This window comes from Pongo pygmaeus, chromosome 22 (assembly GCF_028885625.2).
Source record: "Pongo pygmaeus isolate AG05252 chromosome 22, NHGRI_mPonPyg2-v2.0_pri, whole genome shotgun sequence".
In the NCBI taxonomy this organism is placed as follows: Eukaryota; Metazoa; Chordata; class Mammalia; order Primates; family Hominidae; genus Pongo; species Pongo pygmaeus.
Window position 1 is genome coordinate 12,438,825 of NC_072395.2, and position 23,618 is coordinate 12,462,442.

Consider the following 23,618-nt stretch of genomic DNA (forward strand, 5'->3'; position numbering starts at 1 on the left):
TTCCATTCCATTCCATTCCAATTTCCATACCAGTTTCCATTCCATTCCATTTCACATTCCTTTCCAATCCATTCCAGTATTGAATTGAATTCCCTTCCACATTTCTTTGCATTTCACATTCTATTCCATTCCACTCCATTCCAATTAACTTTCTATTCCACTACATTCCACATTCCATTCCATTCCATTCCACATTGCATTCAGCATTGCATTCCAGATTCCATTCTACTTTCCATTCCACATTTCTTTCCACTCCATTCCACATTCCACTCCATTCCATTCCATTCCACATTCCATTCCATTGCATTCCACATTCCATTCCACATTCCAATCCATTCCATTCTGCATTCCCTTTCATTCCTTTCCACATTCCATTCCATTCCATTCCACGTTCCATTGCACTTTCCTTTCCATTCCATACTACATTCCACTCCATTCCATTCTACATTCCATTAGATTCCATTCCACTCTCCATTCCATTCCATTCCACGTTCCATTCCGTTCCATTCCATGTTCCATTTAACATTCCATTCCATTCCATTCCACATTCCATTCCATCTTCCATTCCACATTCCATTCCGTCTTCCATTCCACGTTCCATTCCACCATCCATTCCACGTTCCATTCCAGTTTCATTCCATTGCATTCCACATTCCTTTGCAGATTACATTCATCATTCCATTCCACATTCCATTCCACATTCCATTCTACATTCCATTCCACATTCCATTCCATTCCATTCCATTCCATTCCATTCCAATTTCCACTCCATTCCATTCCATTCCACGTTCCATAGTATTCCAATTCATTTCCCTTTCCATTCCATTCCACATGCCATTCGATTGCATTCCATCCCATTCCACGTTGCACTCCATTACATTCCACATTCCATTCCACATTCCATTCCACATTGCTTTCCATTCCATTCCGCATTCACTTCCATTCCATTCCACTTTCCATTCCACATTCTATTCCATTCCATTCCTTTCCACTCCACGTTCCATTGCACATTCCATTCCACATTCCATTCCTTTCCATTCCACATTCCATACCACTTTCCATTCCACAATTCTTTCCAAATTCCATTTCATTCCATGATCCATTCCAGGTTCCATTCCGCATTCCATTCCATTCCACGTTCCTTTCCACATTCCATTCCACGTTCTATTCCACATCCCATTCGATTTGATTTCACTTTCCATTCCACATTCCAGTCCATTCCATTCCACATTTCATTCAATCTCATTCCACATTCCATTCCATATTCCATTCCATTCCATTTCACGTTGCAATCCAAATTACATTCCACAATCCATTCAACATTCAATTCCATTGCAAGTTCCATTCCACGATCCATTCCACTTTCCACTCCATTACACGTTCCATTCCACTTTCCATTACACGTTCCATTCCACATTCCATTCCATTCCATTCCACAATACATTCCATTCCATGTTCCATTCCAAATTCCATTCCACTTTCCATTCCATTACAAGTTCCATTCCACAATTCATTCCACGTTCCATTTCACATTCCATTCCATTCCACTTAACGTTGAATTCAAGATTCCATTCCATTCCATTCCACATTCCATTCCATTTCATTCCACATTCCATTCAACATTCCATTCCATTTTTTCCACATTCCATTCCACATTCCATTGCATTCCATTCCACATTGCATACCACCTTCCATTCCACTATCCGTGCCACATTCCATTCCATTCCACGATCCATTCCACTTTCCATTCCGCATTTCATTCCATTCCACGTTCCCTTCCACATTCCATTCTACATTCCATTCCACATTCCACTCCATGCGAATCCACGTTTCATTCTACATTGCTATCCATTCCATTCCACATTCCTTTGATCCCATTCCACATTCCTTTCCACCTTCCATTCCTTTCCATTCCACTTTCCATTCCAAATTACATTCCACAATCCATTCCACATTCTATTCCATTCCAAGTTACATTCCACAATCCATTCCACGTTCCACTACATTCCACGTTTCATTCCTCTTTGCATTGCACGTTCCATTCCATATTCCGTTCCATTCCATTCCACTTTCCATTCCATTCCATGTACCATTAAACATTCTATTCCATATTCCATTCCACGTTCCATTTCACATTCCAATCCATTCCATTCCACATTGAATTCCACATTCCATTCCATTCCATTCCACAATGCATTCCATTTCATTCCACCTTCCAGTAGGAATTCCATTCCTTTCAATTTCACATCCCATTCCACATTCCATTCCATTCCATTCCAAGTTCCTTTCCATTCCATTCCCCATTCCATTCCACATTCCATTCCTTTCTGTTCCACATTCCATTCCACATTCCTTTCCGTTCCATTCTGCATTCTATTATACATTCCATTCCATTCCGTTACACTTTCCATTCCACTTTCCTTTCCATTCCATTCTGCATTGCTTTCCAAATTCCATTCCATTCCATTGCCCATTCCATTCCACATTCCATTCCATTCCATTCCACATTCCATTCCATTGCATTCCGCATTCCATTCCGCATTCCATTCCACATTCCATTCCGCACTCCATTCTTCTTTCCATTCCATTCCATTCCACATTGCATTCCACTGCATTCCACATTCAATTCCACTCCATTCCACTTTCCATTCCACATTCCATTCCATTCCATTCCATTTCACATTCCTTTCCATTCCGTTCCACATTCCATTCTACATTCCATTACATTCCATTTCACATTCCATTACATTCTATTACACATTCTATTCTACTTTTTTCTATTCCAGATTCCATTTCATTCCATTCCACATTCTATTCCATTCCATTCCAGATAGCACTGCATTCAATTCCATTACATATTCCTTTCCACATTCCATTCCTTTCCACGTTCCATTCCACATTCCATTCCACATAGCATTCCACGTTCCATTAATCATGCCATTCCACATTCCATTCCACATTCCAATCCATTCCATTCTACATTTCGTTCCACATTCCATTCCATTCCATTCCATTCCACATTGAATTACAATCCATTGCATATGCCATTCCATTGAATTCCACATTCCATTCCATTCCATGATCCATTCGTGTTTCCATTCCCCATTCCATTCCACATTCCATTCCATTTCATTCCACGTTCCATTTCCCATTCCTTTTGACATTCCAACACATTACACGTTCCATTCCACATTCCATTCCACGTTAAATTCCACATTCCATTCCATTTCAATCCATGTTCTATTCCAGTCCATTCCATTCAATCCCGCGTTCCATTTCATTCCATTCTAAGTTTCATTAGTCATTCCATTACATTCCATTCCACACTCAACTCCATTCAATTCCTTTCCATTCCTCATTCCATTCCTATTCATTCCACATTCCATTGCATTCCATTCCAAATCCCATTCCATTCCTGTCCACATTCCATTCCTCATTCCATTCCACATAGCATTCTACGTTCCATTCCACATTCCATTCCACATTCCATTCCATATTCCATTCCGTTCAATTCCACTTTCCATTCCACATTCCTTTCCATTCCGAACTCCATTCAACTTTCCATTCCATTCCACTAAAGTCCATTCCACATTCCATTCCATTCCACTATATTCCATTTCATATTCCATTCCACTTTCCATTCCTTTCCATTCCAGATTCCATTCCACATTATATTCCATTCCATTGCACATTCCATTCAATTCCATTCCACCTTCCATTCCATTCCATTCCACATTCCATTCCTTTCCACTCCATTCCAAGTTCCATTCCATTCCATTCCACATTCCATTCAACATTGCATTCCATGTTCCATTCTACATACCATTCCATTCCTTTCTCATTCCATTCCAGATTCCATTCAATTGCATATTCCATTCCACGTTCAGTTCCACATTCCTTCCCACATACCCTTCAATTACATTACACATTCCATTCAATACTGTTAACCATTCCATTCCATTCCTTTCCACATTCCGGTGCATTCCTTTACACATTCCATTCCACATTCCACTGCAGTCCATTCCACATTGCATTTCATGCCATTCCACATTCCATTCCATTCCATTCCAGATTGCATTACATTCCACATTCCATTCCATTCCAGTCGATTGCATTCCACTTTCCATTACAGATTCCATTCAATTCCATTCCACATTCCATTCCCTTCCAATCCATTCCACCTTCCATTCCATTCCATTCCACATTCCATTCAATTCCACATTCAATTAAATTCCATTCCACATTCCATTGCTTTCCATTCCATATTCCATTCCATTCCATCCTGCACTGCATTCTTACATTCCAAATTCCGTTTCATATTCCATTCCATTCCATTTCTCATTCCATTCCTTTCCATTCCACATTCCATTCCATTCCATTCCACATTCAATTCCATTGAATTCCAATTTCAATTCCATTACTATCCACATTTCATTCCATTGCATTCCACGTTCCGTTCCATTCCATTCTAAGATGCATTCCCTTCCATTTCCCATTCTATTCTATTCCATTCCATGTCACATTCCATTCCATTCCACGTTCCATTTCACATTCCATTCCAATAAATTCCACAATCCTTTCAATTCCATTCCACTCCTTTCCACTTTGCATTCCATTCCACTCCACTTTGCATTCCATTCCATTCCTTTCCTCATTCCATTCAACTTTCCATTCCATTGCATTCCACATTCCATTGCATTATATTCCACGTTCCATTCCTCTTACCATTCAGCATTCCATTCCATTCCATTCCACATTCCACTCTGCATTCCTTTCCATTCCATTCCACATTCCATTACATATTCCAATCCATCCCATTCAACATTCCATTCCATTGCACATTCCATTCCATTGCATTCCATTCTGAATTCCATTTCATTCCACATTCCATTCCACATTTCATTCCACATTCCATTCAATTCCATTCCACATTCCATTCCATTCCACATTGCATTCCACATTCCATTCCAGATTCCATTCCACATTCCCTTCCATTCCATTTCGCATTCCTTTCTACATTCCATTCCACATTCCATTCCCTTCCATTCCACATTACATTACATTCCACTTTGCGTTCCACATTCCATTCTACATTCCATTCCATTCCATTCCACTTTCCATTCCGCATTTCATTCCACAATGCATTCAATTTCATTCCATATTCCATTCTATTCCACATTCCATTCCACATTCCATTCGTCATTTCCTTTCATTCCATTCCATTCCACATTACATTCCACGTACCATTCCGCATTCCATTCAATTCCACAGTCCTTTCCATTCCATTGCACATTCCATTCCTGATTACATTCCACATTCCAATCCATTCAATTTCATTTCATTCCATTCCATTCCACATTCCATTCCATTCCATTCCACATTCCATTCCTTCCCATTATGTTCCATTGCACTTTAACTTCCATTCCATTTCAATTTCCATTCCCTTCCATTCCACATTATGTTCCACCTTCCATTCCATGTTACATTCCGCGTTCCATTCCACGTTCCATTCCACATTCCATTCCATTCCATTCCACATTCCATTCCATTGCGTTCCACATTCCATTCCATTGCGTTCCACATTCCATTCCAATCCATTCCACTTTCCATTCCATTCCATACCATTCCACATTCCATTCCATTCCTTTGCAGATTCCATTCCTTTCCATTCCACATTTTATTCCATTCCACATTCAATTCCATTCCCAATTCCATTCCACATTCCTGTGGATTATATTCAATTCCACTTTCCATTGAAATCCATTCCACCTTCCATTCCTTTCCACATTTCATTCCACATTTCATTGCATTCCATTCCACATTCCATTCCATTCCAATCCACATTCCATTCCATTCTTTTTCGCATACCATTCCATTCCATTGCATTCCCTTCCATTCCAGATTTCATTTCATTCCATTCCACGTTCCATTCCATTTCATTCCATTGAATTCCACTTTCCATTACACATTTGGTTCCATTCCATTCCACATTTCATTCTTTTCCATTCCATTCCACCTTCCATTCCATTCCATTCCACATTCCATTCCATTCCACATTCAATTCCATTCCATTCCACATTCCTTTGCATTCCATTCCACATTCCATTCAATTCCATCCCACACTGCATTCTATTCCATTCCAAATTCCATTCCATTCCATTCCCCATTCCATTCCATTCCATTCCACTTTCCATTCCCTTCCATTTCACTTTCCATTCCATTCATACTACATTGCATTCCACATTCCATTCCATTCCATTCCACATTCCACTCCCTTCCTTTCCACATTCCATTCCACATTCCATTCCATTCCATTCCACTTTCCTTTCCATTCTAATCCACATTCTTTTCCACTCCATTTCACATTCCATTCCATTCCATTCCATTCAATTCCATTCCATTTCAATCCACATTCAATTCCACATGCCATTCCATTCCATTCAACATTCCATTCCAAATTCCATTCCATTAAATTCTACACCCCCTTCCATTCCATTCCATGTTCCATTCCATTCCATTCCACATTTGATTGCATTCCATTTAACTTTGCATTCCACCCTCCATTCCATTCCGTTCCACATTCCGTTCGATTCCATTACCCATTCCATTCCACGTTCCATTGCACATTACATTCCGGTCCATTCGAAATTCCATTCCATTCCTTTCCACTTTCCATTTCCACATTTTATTCCATTCCATTCAACATTCCATTCCATTCCATTCCAATTCCGTTCCAGTCTACATTCCATTCCATTCCATTCCATTCCACATTCCGTTCCATTCCACAATCCAATACATTGCATACCATTCCATTCCACATTCCACTCCATTCCATTCCACATTCCTTTCCTTTCCATTCCACATTCCTTTCCACTTTCCAATCCATTCCATTCCATTCCATTCCACATTCCATTCCGTTGCTTTCCACATACCATTCCATTCCATTGCGTTCCACATTCCACTCCATTCCATTACATTACAGCTTCCATTCCATTCCATTCCACATTCCATTCCATATTCCATGCCATTCCATTCCATTCCACGTTCAATTCGACATTCAATTAGACATTCCTTTCCACCTTCCATTCCATTCCATTCCACATTTCATTCCATTCCATTCTACAATCCATTCCACGCTCCTTTCCACTCCATTGCACGTTCCATTAAACTCCACGTTGTATTCAATTCCATTCCACGTTCCATTCCACATTGCATTCCACTTTCCATTTCACTTTCCATTACAATCCATTCCACGTTACATTTCTCATTCCACTCCACATTTCATCCCATTCCATTCCACATTCCATTCCGCATGCCTTTCCACATTCCATTCCACATTCCATTGCACATTCCATTCCATTCCATTAAATACCATTCCAAATTGCATTCCTTTCAATTCCACATTCCATTCAATTCCAATACTTTGACTTCCACGTTCCATTCCACATTCCGTACCACTCCATTCCACATCGCATTCCACATTCCATTCCATTGCATTCCACTTTCCATTCCATTCCATTCCACATTACCTTCCATTCCATTCCAGATTCCATTCCATTCCATCCACATTCCGTTAAATTCCATTCCACCTTCCATTACAGATTCCATTCCAGATTCCATTCCATTCCACTTCACATTCCTTTCAATTCTATTCCATTCCACATTCCATTCTATTCTATTCCACATTCTATTCCATTCCATTCCACTTTCCATTCCACATCACATTCACATTCCATTTCCTTCCATTTCACATTCCATTCCATTCCAATTTCCATTCTATTCCATTCCACATTCCATTCCATTCCATTCTACATTCCATTACTTTCCATTTCACCTTCCAATCCACATCCCATTCCTTTCCATTCCCCATTCCATTCCACATTAGATTCCATTTCATTCCACATTCCATTCCATTCCATTCCACCTTCCTTTCCATTCCATTCCATTCCACAGTCCATTCCTTTCCATTCCACATTCCATTCCCTTCCCTTCCACTTTATATTCTATTCCATTCCTTTCCATTCCATTCCAAATTCCATTCCATTCCAAATTCCATTCCATTCCATTCCACATTCCGTTCAATTCCATTACACATTTCATTCCACATTCCATTTCATTCAATTCTATTCCATATTCAATTACTTTCCATTCTATTCCACATTCCATTCCATTCCATTTCAATCCTTTCCACATTCCATTCCATTCCATTCCGTTCCTTTCCACGTTCCATTCCACAATCCATTCCACATTCCATTACATTCCTTTCCACGTTCCATTTCAAGTTCCATTCCATTACATTCAACATTCCATTCCATTCCATTCCACATTCCATTCTATTGTATTCCTCTTTCCATTCCTTACAATTCCATTGCATTCCACATTCAATTCCTTTCCATTAAATTCCATGACACATTCCATTCCATTCCATTCCACTTTCCATTCCATTCCATTCCACATTCCATTCCACATTCTATTCCACATTCCTTTCCATTACTTTCCACATTCCATTCCATTCCATTAAGCATTCCATTCTATTTCCATTTCACATTCCATTCCTTTCCGTTCCATTCCACTTTTCGTTCCATTCCATTCCATTCCATTCCACATTCCATTCCATTCCACACTCCATTCCATTCCATTCCTTTGCTTTCCACATTCTATTCCATTCCATTCCACATTCCACTCTATTCCCTTATACTTTCCATCTCATTCCATTCCAAATGCCTTTCCACGTTCCATTCCATTCCATTCAAATTCGATTCCATTCCATTAAACATTCGATTCTATTTCATTTCACATTCATTTCCATTCCATTCCATTGCACACTAAACTCCATTCCGTTACATACCATTTCAGATTCCATCCCACTTTCCATTCCATTCCATTTCACTTTCCATTCCATTCCATTCCACATTCCATTCCACATTCCATTTCATTTCATTCCACATTCCATGCCATTCCATTAAACATTCCATTCTATTTCCATTTTACATTCCATTCCATTCCTTTCCATTACACATTTCTTTCCATTCCATTCCATTCCATTCCACATTCCGTTCAACATTCCATTCCATTCCATTCCACATTGCATTCCAATTTCTAATCCATTTCTTTCCACATGCCATTACCTTCCATTCCACATTCCATTCCATCCCATTCCATTCCATTCCACATTTCGTTCCATTCTATTCCATTACATTCCATTCCTCATTACATTCCCTTACATTGCATTTCAGATTCCATTCAATTCCCTTACTCATTCCACCCCCCGTTCCTTTCCATTCCACATTGCATTGCACAGTGCATTCCATTCCATTCCACATTAAATTCCATACTATTCCACATTGCATTCCACATTCCTTTCCATTCCGTTACACATTCCTTTCCATTCCATTACCCATTCCATTCCATTGTATTCCTCTTTCCATTCCATTCAATTCCATTGCATCCCACATTCAATTCCGTTCCATTAAATTCCATGACACATTCCATTCCATTCCATTCCACTTTCCATTCCATTCCATTCTACATTCCATTCCATTCCATTCCACATTCTATTCCACATTCCCTTCCATTACTTTCCACATTCCATTCCATTCCATTAAGCATTCCATTCTATTTCCATTTCACATTCCATTCGATTCCATTTATTTCCACATTCCATTCCATTTAATTCCACATTCCTTTCCATAATTTTCCATTTCATTACACATTTCTTTACACGTTCCATTCCATTCCATTCCACATTCCATTCCATTCCTTTCCACATTTCATTCCAATCCATTCCATTCCATTCCATTCCGCATTCCATTCCATTCCACATTCCACATTTCATTTCATTCTATTCCACATTCCATTCCCTTCCATTCCACATTCAATTCCATTCCATTCTATTCCACATTCCATTCAATCATCCATTCCATTCCATTCCACTTTCCATTCCATAGCATTCCACATTCCATTCCATTCCATTCTACATTCCATTCCACATTCCATTCCATTCCATTCCACATTCCATTCCATTGCATTTCACTTTCCATTCCATTATATTTCATATGCCATTCAATTCCACATTTCATTCCATTCCATTTGAGAGTGCATTTCATTCCACATTCTATTCCACATTCCATTCCATTCCATTCCACATTCCATGCCTTTCCAATCCACATTTCATTTTATTCCGTTCCACATTCCTTTCCATTCTATTTCACATTCCATTCCATTCCATTCTACTTTCCATTTCTTTGCATTCCACATTCCTTTCCAGATTCCATTCCATTCCTTTGCACCTTCCCTTCCATTCCTTTCCACATTCCATTCCAATTTACTTTCCGCATTCCATTTCATTCCATTCAACATTCCATTCCTCCTTCCATTCCGTTCCATTCCACATTCTATTCCACATTCCATTCCATTCCATTCTACGTTCAATTCCATTCCATTCTATTTCCTTCCATTGTACATTGCATTCCACATTCCATTCCATTCAATTCTACATTCCTTTCCATTCCATTGCACCTGGGATTCCATTCCAGTCTACATTCCATTGCATTCCATTCCGCATTCCATTCCACATAACATTCTATTCGATTCCAAATTCATTCGATTCCATTCCATTCCATGTTCCATTCCATTCAATTACACATTCAATTCTATTCCATTCCACATCCATTCCATTCCATTCCATATTCCACATTCCATTCCAATTTCCGTTCCGCCTTCCATTCCACGTTCCATTCCATTCCATTCCACTTTGCATTCCACATTCCATTGCATTCCATTCCATGTTCCATACCACATTCCTTTCCTTTCGATTCCACGTTCCATTCCACTTTCCATTCCTTTCCAATCCATTTCACGATTCATTCAAATCCATTCCACTTTCCATTCCAGTCGACATTCCATTCCATTCCACATTCTATTCGAATCCACATTCCATTCCAATCCGTTCCATTCCACATTCCATTCCATTCCATTCCCCATGACACTCAATTCCATTCCACGTTGTTATCCATTCCATTCCACCTTGCATTCCATTCCATTCCCTGTTCCATACATTCGATGCCACCTTCCATTCCATTCCATTCTACTTTCCAATCCATTCCATTTCACATTTCATTCCACTGCACCTTCCTTCCCATTTCACGTCCAATTCCATTCCATTCCATTCCACTTCACATTCCAATCCATTCCATGTTCCATTCCATTCACTTCTATTCCACTTTCTATTCTTTTCCATTCCACATACAATTCCACATTGCATTTCATTCCTTTCCATTCCATTGCACATTCCATTGCGCATTCCATTCCACGTTCCATTAGACATTCCATTCCACGTTCCATTTGACATTTCATTCCACGTAACATTCCAAGTTCCATTCCAGGTTCCAATCCACGTTCTATTCCACATTCGATTCCATTCCACTCCATTCCATTCCACATTTCATTCCACATTCCATTCCATTCCATTACACATTACATTCAACCTTCCATTCCACATTCCATTCCTTATTGCATTCCATTCCATTCCACATTCCATTTCACATTCCATTCCATTCCATTCGATATTCCATTCCAAGCCATACCAATTTCCATCCCATTCAATTCCCCATTCTATTCCATTCCACATTCCATTCCGTTCCATTCCACATTACGTTCCATGCCATTCCACTTTCCATTCCATTCTCCATTCGATTCCATTCCACATTCCATTCCATCTCATTTCACATTCCATTCCACATTCCATTAAATTGCATTCCACATAGTATTCCACATTCCATTCCACAATCCATTCTACATTCCATTCCATTCCACGTTCCATTACACATTCCATTCCACATTCCATTCCATTCCACTTTCCATTCCATATTCCTTTCCACCTCCCATTCCACATTCCATTCCATCTCATTCCACGTTGCATTCCACATTCCATTGCATTCCATTCCAAATGCAATTCGGTTTCTTTGCACATTCCATTCTACATTCCATTACATTCCATTTCACATTCCATTCCACATAACATTCCACAATCCACTGCATTCCATTCCATTTCACATTCCATTCCACATTCCATTCCATTTCATTCCACAATGCATTCCCATTTCCATTCCACCTTCCATTCCACGTTCCATTCCACGTTTCATTACAATTTCCATTCCACGTTCCTTTCCATTCCATTCCACATTGCATTACAGTATATTACACATTCCATTCCGTTGCATTTCGCATTCCATTCCACATCCTATCTGTTCCATTCCACGTTTGATTCCACATTCCCTTCCATTACATTCCACGTTCCATTACATTCCATTCCAATTTCCATTCTATGTTCCATGCCACGTTCCATTCCTCCTTCCTTTCCATGTTTCCTTCCATTCCATTCCACATTCAATTCCATTATACATTCCATTCCATTGCATTCCATTCCATTCCACTTTCCATTCCAATCCACATTCCATTCCACATTCTACTGCATTCCATTCCACATTCCATTCCATTCCATTCCATTCCACATTCCATTATATTCCGTTCCACATTCCATTCCCTCCATTCCACATTCCATTCCACATTCCATTCCATTACATTTCACTTTCCTTCCAACATTCCTTTCCATTCCACTCCACATTCTATTCCATTCCACATTCCATTCCAGTCCATTCCATTTCATTCCATTTCGCATACCATTCCACATTTCATTCCATGCCACATTTCATTCCATTCCTTTCCACTTTCCATTCCATTCCATTCCACGTTGCATTCCATTCCATTCCATTCCACATTTCATTCCCTTCCATTCCACATTCCATTCCATTCCATTCCATTTTATTCCAGGCCACATTCCATTCCATATTCCATTCCAAACCACTCCAAATTCCATTCCATTCCACTCCACATTCCATTCCACTCCACGCCACATTGCATTCCCATTCAACTTTCCATTTCATATTCCATTCCATTGCTTTCCACATTCCATTCAATTCCTTTCCACATTCCATTCCATTCCATTTCTCTTTCCATTCCATTCCATTGAATTCCAGTCCATTTCACATTCCATTCCATTCCACTCAACATTCCATTCCATTTTGTATTCCATTCCACTCCTCTCCACATTTCATTCCATTGCGTTCCACATTAAATTCCATTCCACTCCATTCCACATCCCATTCCATTCCATTTCACTTTCCTTTCCATTCCATTCCATTTCACATTCCATTCCACATTTCGTTACATTCCATTCCATTCCAGTCCACATTCCATTCCAGTTTCCATTCCATTCAATTCCATTCTACATTCCACATTCCATCCCATTCCACATTCCACTCCATTCCACATTCCATTCCACATTCCATTCCATTTCATTCCACATTCCATTCCGTATTCCATTCCTTTCCATTCCATTCCATTCCACATTCCATTGAACATTCCATTCCATTCCATTGCAGTTCACATTCCATTCCATTCCATTCGACATCCCATATCAATCCATTCCAGTCCATATTCCATTCCATTCCTATCCATTCCACATTACATTTAATTTCATTCCACATTCTATTTCAATCCATTCCACATTGCAATGCATTCCATTCCACATTCCATTCCATTCCACATAATATTCCTATCCACATTCCATTCCACATTCCATTCCATTCCACATTCCATTTCATTCCCCTCCACTGCACATATCATTCCATTCCATTCCACATTCTATTCCATTCCGTTCCTTTCCATTCCTTTTCATTCCGTTCCATTCAATTCCACATTAAATTCCATTCCTTTCCATTCCACATTGCTTGCCATTCCATTCATTTCCATTCCACATTCCATTCCACATTCCATTCCACATTCCATTCCATTCCTTTCCACATTCCATTCCATTCCACATCCCATTACATTGCACTTCAGATTCCATTCCGTTCCATTCCATATTTCATTCTGCATTCCATTGCACGTTCCATTTGTCGTTCCATCGCTCGTTCTGTTCGATATTCCATTCAACTTTACATTCAATGTTCCATTCCACTTTCAATTCGTCATTCAATCTCACGTTCCATTCGATGTTCCATTCAACATTACATTCCATGTTCCATTCCGCATTCATTCCATTATATTCCACTTTCCATTCCAGATTCCATTCCACATTCCATTTCATTTCATTCCACATTCCATTCAACATTCCATCCATAGTGCATTCCACATTGCATTCCATTCCACTGCACATTCCATACAACATTCCATTCCATTCCACATTCCTTTCCATGCCATTCTGCATTCCATCCCATTCCATTTCACATTCTATTCCATTCCACATTCCATTCCCTTCCGTTCCATTTTACATTACATTCCAATCCATTCCAAGTTTCATTCCATTTGATTCCACTTTACGATCCATTCCATTCCACTTACCATTCCATTCCATTCCACTTTCCATTCCATTCCATCCAATTCCAATCCACATTCCATTCCAATCCACATTCCAATCCATTCCAAGTTCCATTCCTTTCCATTCCATTCCACATTCCAATCCATTCCACATTCGATTCCATTCCATTCCATTGCACCTTCTGTTCCATTCCCTACCACATTCCAATCCATTCCATTCCACGTTCATTACATTCCAATCCACGACCGTTTGAATTCAATTCCAAGGTGCATTAGATTCAATTCAATTCCACATTCCACTACATTCCATTTCACATTCCATTCCATTCAATTCCACGTTCCAATGCAGTCAATTCCACTCCACATTCCATTCCATTCCACTGCAAATTCCATTCAATTCCATTCCAAAACCATTCCATTCCTTTCCACATTCCATTCCATTCCATTCCATATTCCATTCGATTCCACTCCACATTCCATTCTGCTCCATTCCACATTCCTTTCCACATTCCGTTCCATTCCATTCTACTTTCCATTCCATTGCGTTCCACATTCCATTCCATACTATTCCATATTCCTTTCAATTCCATTCGAAATTCCATTCCACATTCCATTCCATTCCTGTCCACATTCCATTGAATTCCATTCCATGCCACCTTCCATTCCATTCTATTCCACATTCCCTTCCATTCCATTCCACATTCCAATCCATGCCATTCCAGGTTCAATTCAATTCCATTCCACGTTCCATTCCACGTTCCATGCCACATTCCATTCCACGTTCCATTCCATTCCCTTCCACGTTCCATTCCATGTTCTATTCCATTCCCTTCCACGTATCATTCCATGTTCCAAGCCACCTGACTTTCCACCTTCCATTCCAATTTTCTTTCCATTGCATTCCAAATGCTGTTCTATATTCCATTCTATTCCATTCCACATTCCATTCCATTCCATTCCGTAGCATTCCCCATTCCATTCCACATTCCATTTCCTTCCATTCATCATTCCATTCCATGCCATTCCACTTTCCATTCCATTCAATTCCACATTCCTTTCCATATTCCATTCCATTCCATTCCATTCCACTTTTCTTTCCATTTTATTCCATTCCATTCCACTTTCCATTCCATTCCACTACAACTTCCATTCCACATTCCTCTCCAATCCATTCCACATGGCATTCCACATTCCATTCCATTCAATTCCATTCCACATTCCGTTCCATTCCAATCCACATTCCATTCGATTCCACATTCCATTCCACATTGCCTTGCATACCATTCCACATTCCATTCTACATTCCATTACATTCCATTACGCATTCCATTCCATTCCATTCTACATTCCACTCCATTCCACATTCCATTCCATTTCATTACATTCCATTCTACATTCCATTCCACATTCCTTTCCATTCCATTCCACATTCCATTCCACTCCATTTCACATTCCCTTAAATTCCTTTCCATTCCATTCCACATTCTATTCCAATTGCATTTCACTTTCCATTCCAAGTTCCATTCCAAGTTCCATTCCACGTTAAATTCCACGTTCCATTCCACATTTCATTCCATTCCATTTCATATTCCATTCCACATTCCATTCCATTGGACTCCACATTTCATTCCATTCCATTCCATTCCACATTGCATTCCATTCCATTCCATTCCATATTCCATTCCATTCCATTGCACATTCCATTCCCTTCCTTTCCACATTCCATTCCATTCCATTCCACTCAATATTTCCTTCAATTCCATTCCACTTTCCATTCCATTTCACATTCCGTTCAATTCCATTCCACATTAATTTCCATTCCATTCCATTCCACAATCCGTTCCACATTCCTTTCCATTCCATGTTCCATTCCACATTCCATTCCACATTCTATTCCATTCCACGTTCCATTCTTCTTTCCATTGGACGTTCCATTCAACACTGCATTCCATTCCATTCCACCTTCCTTTCCATTCCAATCTATTCACACAATACATTCCAAATTCCACTCCATTCCACGTTTCATTCCACCTTCCCTTCCACATTCCATTCAATTCCATTACACATTCCATTCCACTCCACATTCGATTCCATTCCATTCCACATTCCATTCCATTCCATTCCATACCAGTCCACATTCTATTCCATTCCATACCATTCCAGATGCCATTTCTCACCATTCCACCATCCATTCCATTCTATTCCATGTTCCTTTCACGTTCCATTCCACGTTCCATTCCCCGTTAAATTCTACTTTCCTTTCCATGTTGAATTCCACGTTCCAATCCCTGACATTCCACTTTCCATTCCACGTTCCATTCCACGTTCTATTACATTCCATTCCACGTTCCATTCCACGTTGAATTCCACCTTCCATTCCACGTTCCATTCCATTAAATTCCACGTAACATTCCACTTTCTATTCCATGTTACATTGCATTACATTCCACGTTCCATTGCACGTTCCATTCCACCATCCAATCCATTCCATTCCACCTTCCATTGCACATTCCATTCCATTAAATTCCACATTCCATCGCACAATCCATTCCATTCCATAACACTTTCTTTTCCATTCCATTCAACATTATATTCCATTGGATTCCACATTCCATTTCACATTCCATTGCATTCCATCAAATATTCCATTGCTCATTTCATTTATTTCCATTCCATTCCGCTTCACATTCTATATAGAATTCCATTCCATTCCACATTCCATTCCATTCCACTTTCCTTTCCATTCCATTCCATTCCATTCAACATTTCATTCCTTTCCACTACACCTTCCATTCCACATTCCATTCTAATCAATTACATATTCCATTCCACATTCCATTCCATTGCATTCCATTCCCTTCCATTCCACCTTTCATATGATTCCACATTCCATTCCACATTGCATTCCATTCAATTCCACATTCCATTCTGCATTCCACATTGAATTCCACGTTACATTCTACATTCCACATTCAATTCCATTCCATTCCACATTGCGTTGCATTCCTTTCCGGATTCCATTCAACATTCCATTCCATTCCATTCCGCATTCCATTCCATTCCATTCTACATTCCAATCCATTCCATTCCATTCCACCTTCCATTTCGTTTCATTCAGCATTAAATTCCTTTCCTGCATTCCATTCCACATACCATTCCACATTCCATTCCACATTCCATTCCACATTCCATTCCATTCCATTTCACATGACATTCCATTCCATTCCACTTTCCTTTCCATTACATTCAATTCCATTCCATTCCGCATTCCATATAATTCCATTCCACATTCCATTCCATTCCACTGCACATTTCATTCCATTCCATTCCATTCCGAAATCAATTCCACATTCCATTTAATTCCATGTTCAATTCCACATTATATTCCACATTCCATTTGATTCCACATTCCGTTCGATTCCACATTCCATTATGCATTGCATTCCATTCCATTCCACGTTCCATTCTACATTCCATTCCGTTCCATTTCATATTCCATTCCATTCCATTCCACGTATCATTCCATTTCACATTCCATTTTACTATGGATTCCATTCCATTCCAAATTCCACTCTATTTTCCATTCCATTCTATTCCGCATTCCATTCTATTCCACTCCACCTTCCATTCCATTTCACTGGCTTTCCATTCCATTCCAGCATTACATTCAAAGTTCCATTCCACATTCCATTGCAGGTTCCATTCCACATTCCATTCCATTCCATTCCATTCCATTCCGCATTCCATTTCACATTCCATTCGATTCCATTCCACATTCCATTCCATACCATTCCACATTCCATTCCATATTCCATTCCATTCTATTCCACATTCCATTCAACATTCCATTCCACAATCCATTCCATGTTGCATTTCATACACGTTCCATTCCACATTCCATTCCACATTTCATTCCATTCCACGTTCCATTCCACATTCCATTTCACATTCCATTCCTCGTTCCATTCCAATTTCCATTCCACATTCAATTCCATTCCATTCCATATTTCATTGCATTCCAATCCACATTCCATTCCATTGCATTCCACTTTCCATTGCACATTCCTTTCCGTTCCATTCCACATTTCATTACACATTCCGTTTCATTCCATTCCACATTCCATTCCACATTCCATTCCACAAACCATTCCTCATTCCATTCCACATTCCATTCCATTGCATTCCACTTTCCATTGCACATTCCTTTCCGTTCCATTCCACATTTCATTACACATTCCATTTCATTCCATTCCACATTCCATTCCACATTCCATTCCACAAACCATTCCTCATTCCATTCCACATTCCATTCCACAATCCATTCCACATTCCATTCCACAATCCATTCCACATTCCATTCCACATTCCATTCCACAATCCATTCCACACTCCATTCCACATTCCATTCCATTCCATTCCCAATTCCATTCCACATTCCATTCCATTCCACATTCCATTCCACATTCTATTCCATTCCATTCCACTTTCGATTCCACATTCCATTCCATTGCATTCCACAATCCATTCCTCTTTCCATTCCACAATCCATTCCACAGTCCGTTCCACATTTCATTCCACAATCCATTTCACATTCCATTCCACATTCCATTCCACAATCCATTCCACACTCCATTGCACATTCCATTCCATTCCATTCCAGTTCCATTCCACATTCCATTCCATTCCACATTCCATTCCACATTCTATTCCATTCCATTCCACTTTCGATTCCACATTCCTTTCCATTCCATTCCACATTCCTTTACACATTTCTTTCCCTTCCATTCCACATTCCATTCCATATTCCGTTCCATTCCATTCCACATTCCATTCCATATTCAATTACTTTCCATTCCACGTTCCTTTCCATTACATTCCATTGCATTACACATTTGTTTCCATTCCACTACACCATCCATTCACATTCCATTAAAATCCATTCCATATTCTATTCCACATTCCATTCCATTCCATTCCTTTCCACATTCCATTCCCTTCCATTCCAACTTCTGCTCAAATCCACTTTCTATTCCTCTTTGCATTCCATTCCATTACAGATTCCATTCTGCATTCTTTTGCATTCCATTCCACATTCTATTGCATTCCATAACACATTGCATTGCATCCTTTTCCACATTCCATTCTACATTCCATTTCTCATTCCATTCAATTCCATTCCGCGTTCCATTCCATTCCAATCCATTCCACTCTGTTCGGCATTCCATCCCATTCCATTCCGCATTCCATTCCATTCCACTGCACATTCCATTCCTTTCCATTCCATTCCACAATCCGTCTAACATTCCATTCCATTCCACATTCGATTCAACATTCCATTCCACATTCCATTCGATTGCACATTCCATTCGATTCCACATTCCATTTCACATAGCATTCCATTCCTTTCCACATTAAATTCTACATTCCATTCAATTCCCTTCCACATTTCTTTTCATTCCATTCGACGTATCATTCCATTCCACATTCCATTCCACATTGCATTCTATTCAATTCCAAATTCCTTTCCACATTCCATTCCATTCCACATTGCATTCTATTCAATTCCAAATTCCTTTCCACATTCCATTCCATTCCAGTCAGCATTCCATTCCATTCCATTCCACCTTCCTTTCCATTTCACTTGGCATTGCATTCCATTCCTGCATTCCATTCAATGTTCCTTTCCACATTCTGTTCCAGGTTCCATTCCACATGCCATTCCATTCAATTCCATGTACTATTCCGCATTCCATTCCACGTTCTATTCCACATTCCTTTCCATTCCATTCCAGTTTCCTTTCCCCATTCCATTCCATTCTATTTCACATTCCATTCCACATGATATTCCACATTCCATTCCACATTGCATTCCACATTCCATTCCATTCCACGTTCCGTTCCACATCCCATTCAACATTCCATTCCACATTCCATTCCAATTTCCATTCCACATTCAATTCCTTTCCATTACACATTCCATTCCATTCCATTCCACATTCCTTTACATTGCATTACACATTCCATTCCACATCCCTTTCCGTTCCATTCGACATTTCATTACACATTCCATTCCATTGATTTCCACATGCCATTTCAAATTCCATTCCATAATCCATTCCCCATTACATTCCACATTCTTTCCATTCCATTCCCCATTCCATTCCACATTCCATTCCATTCCATTCCACATTCCATTCCACATTCCATTCCATTCCACCATCGTTTCCGCATTCCTTTCCATTGCATTCCACATTCCATTACATATTCCATTCCCTGCCATACCACATTGAATTCCACATTCCATTCCATTGCATTTCATATTCCATTCCACATTCCATTCCATTCCTCATTGCATTCCACATTCCTTTCATTTCCATTCCACATTCCATTCCATACCACATTCCATTCCACATTCCATTGCATTCCATTCCACATTCCAATCCATTTCATTTGGCATTCCATTGCTCTCGTTTCCACATTCCATTCCACATTCCATTCCATTCCACATTGCATTCCATTCCGTTCCACATTCTATGCCACTACATTCCATTCCACATTTGATTCCAATCCATTCCACATTCTATTACATTCCATTCTATTCCACGATCCATTCCACATTCCATTGAATTCTACTTTTCATTCCATATTACATTTTGCATTCCTTTCCCTTTCACGTTCCTGTACACTTTCCATTCCACGTTTCTTTCCACATTCCATTCCATTCCACTCCACGTTCCATTGCACATTCCATTCCATTCCATTCCATGTTGCATTACACATTCCATTCCATTCCATTCCATTCGGCCTTCAATTCCACATTCCATTCCAGAATCCATTTCACATTCCATTCCATTACATTACACATTACAATCCATTCCATTCCACATTCCATTCCATTCCATCCCACATTCCACACTGAAATCCATGTTCCATTCCACGGTCCATTCCACTTTCAATTGCATTCCATTCCACATTCCATTCCACATTCAATTTCAATCAATTCCACCTTTCATTCCATTCCATTCTACCTTCCATTCCATTCCATTCCACGTTCCATAACATTCCATTCCACGTTCCATTCCACATTCCATTCCATTCCAAATTCCTTTGCATTCCACTTTCCATTCCATTGCATTTCACTTTCCATTCCACATTCCATTCCATTCCATTCCACATTCCATTCCACATTCCGTTCCTCATTCCATTTCCAATCCACACTCCATTCCATTCCATTCGACTTTCGATTCCATTCGATTCCACATTCCATTCCACGCTTAATTCCATTCCATTCCATATTCCATTGCATTCCATTCCACATTCCAATGCATTCCATTCCACATTGAATTCCAATCCATTACATTTTCCATTCCATTCTGTTCCATTCCACATTGCATTCAATTCCATTCCATTCCATATTCCATTCCACTTTACATTCCATTCCATTTCACATAGAATATAGAATGGAATTTGGAATGAAATCTGCAATGGAATGTAATTGAATGCAGAACGGAATGTGGAACGGAATGGAATGCAATGTGGAATGGAATGGAAAGGAATGAGGAAAGGAATGGAAGAGAATGTGGAATGGAATTGAATGGAATGTGGAATGGAATGTTGAATGGAATTGAATGTGGAATGGAATGAAGTGGAATGTGGAATATAATGGAAAGGAATGTGGAATGGTATGTGGACTGGAATGGAATGGAATTTGAAATGGAAAGTCGAACGAAATATAAAGGAATGTGGAATGAAATGGAATACAGTGTGGAATGGAAAGTAATGGAATGTGGAATGGAAAACTGAATGCAATGGAGTGGAATGTGCAAAGGAAACTGAAATGGAATGGAATGGAATGGAATATGTAGCGGAATGTAATGGAATGTTGCATGGAATGGAAATAATGTGGAATGGAATGGAATTGAATGTGGAATGGAATGTTGAATTGATTGGAATGGAAAGTGGAATGGAATGGAATGGAATGTTGAATGGAAAGGAATGGAATGGAATGGGGAGTGATATGGAATGGAATGTGGAATGCAATGTGGAATGAAATGGAATGGAATGTAATTGAATACACAATGGAATGTAATGGAAAGGAATTTGGAATCGAAAAGAATGGAATGGAATGGAATGGAATGGAGTGGAATGTGGAATGGAAAGTGGAATGGAATGCAATGAAATTTGGAATGGAATGGAACGTGGAATGGAAATGAATTGAATGTGGTATGGAGTGGAATGGAAGTGGAATGAAATGGAATGTAAAGGAAAGTGGAATGGAATGTAATGGAATGTGGACTTGTATGTAATGGAATGTGGAATGGAAAGTGGAATGGAATGTGGAATGCAACTTTGAATGGAAAGTGGAATGGACTGTTTAATGGAATGTGGAATGGAATATGGAATGTAATGGATTGTGGAATGTGCAATGGAAACTAATGGAACGTGAAATGAAAAGGAGTGGAATGTTGAATGGAATGGAATTGAAGGTGGAATTGAATGGAATGGAATGGAATGGACTGTGGAAAGGAATGGAGTGGATTGTGGAATGGATTGGAATGGAAAAGAATGCAATGGAATCGAGTGTGGAATGCAATGGAATGGAATGGAATGTGGACTGTAATGGAAAGGAATGTAATGTGGATTGGAATGTAATCGATTGTGAAATGGATTGTGGAATGGAATGGAATGGAATGAAATATCGAATGGAATAGAATGGAAAGGAATGAAATGTTGAATAGGAATGAATGGAATGTGGAATGGAATGAGAGAGAATGTGGAATGTAAAGAGGAATTTAAAGTGGAATGGAATGTGGAATAGAATGGAATGGAATGGAATGTGGAATTGAATGTGGAATGGAATGGAGTGAAATGTGGAATGGAATGTGCAATGGAATGAAATGGAATATGGAAGTTGAACGTGGACTGGAATGGAATGGAATGGAATGTGGACTTGAATGGAATGGAACGGAATATGGAATGGAATGGAATGGAATGTGGAATGGAATGTGGAACGGAATGGAATAGAAGGAGGAATGGAATGGAATGTAATGGATTATGGAATGAAATGTGGAATGGAATGGAATAGAATGAGGAATGGAATGGATTGGAATGTAAAGTGGAATGGAATGTAGAATGAAATGGAATGGAATGTGTAATGGAATGTGTATTGTAATGGAATGGAATATGGAATGGAATGTGGAATGGAATGGAATGGAATGTGGGATTGAATGGAATGGAAG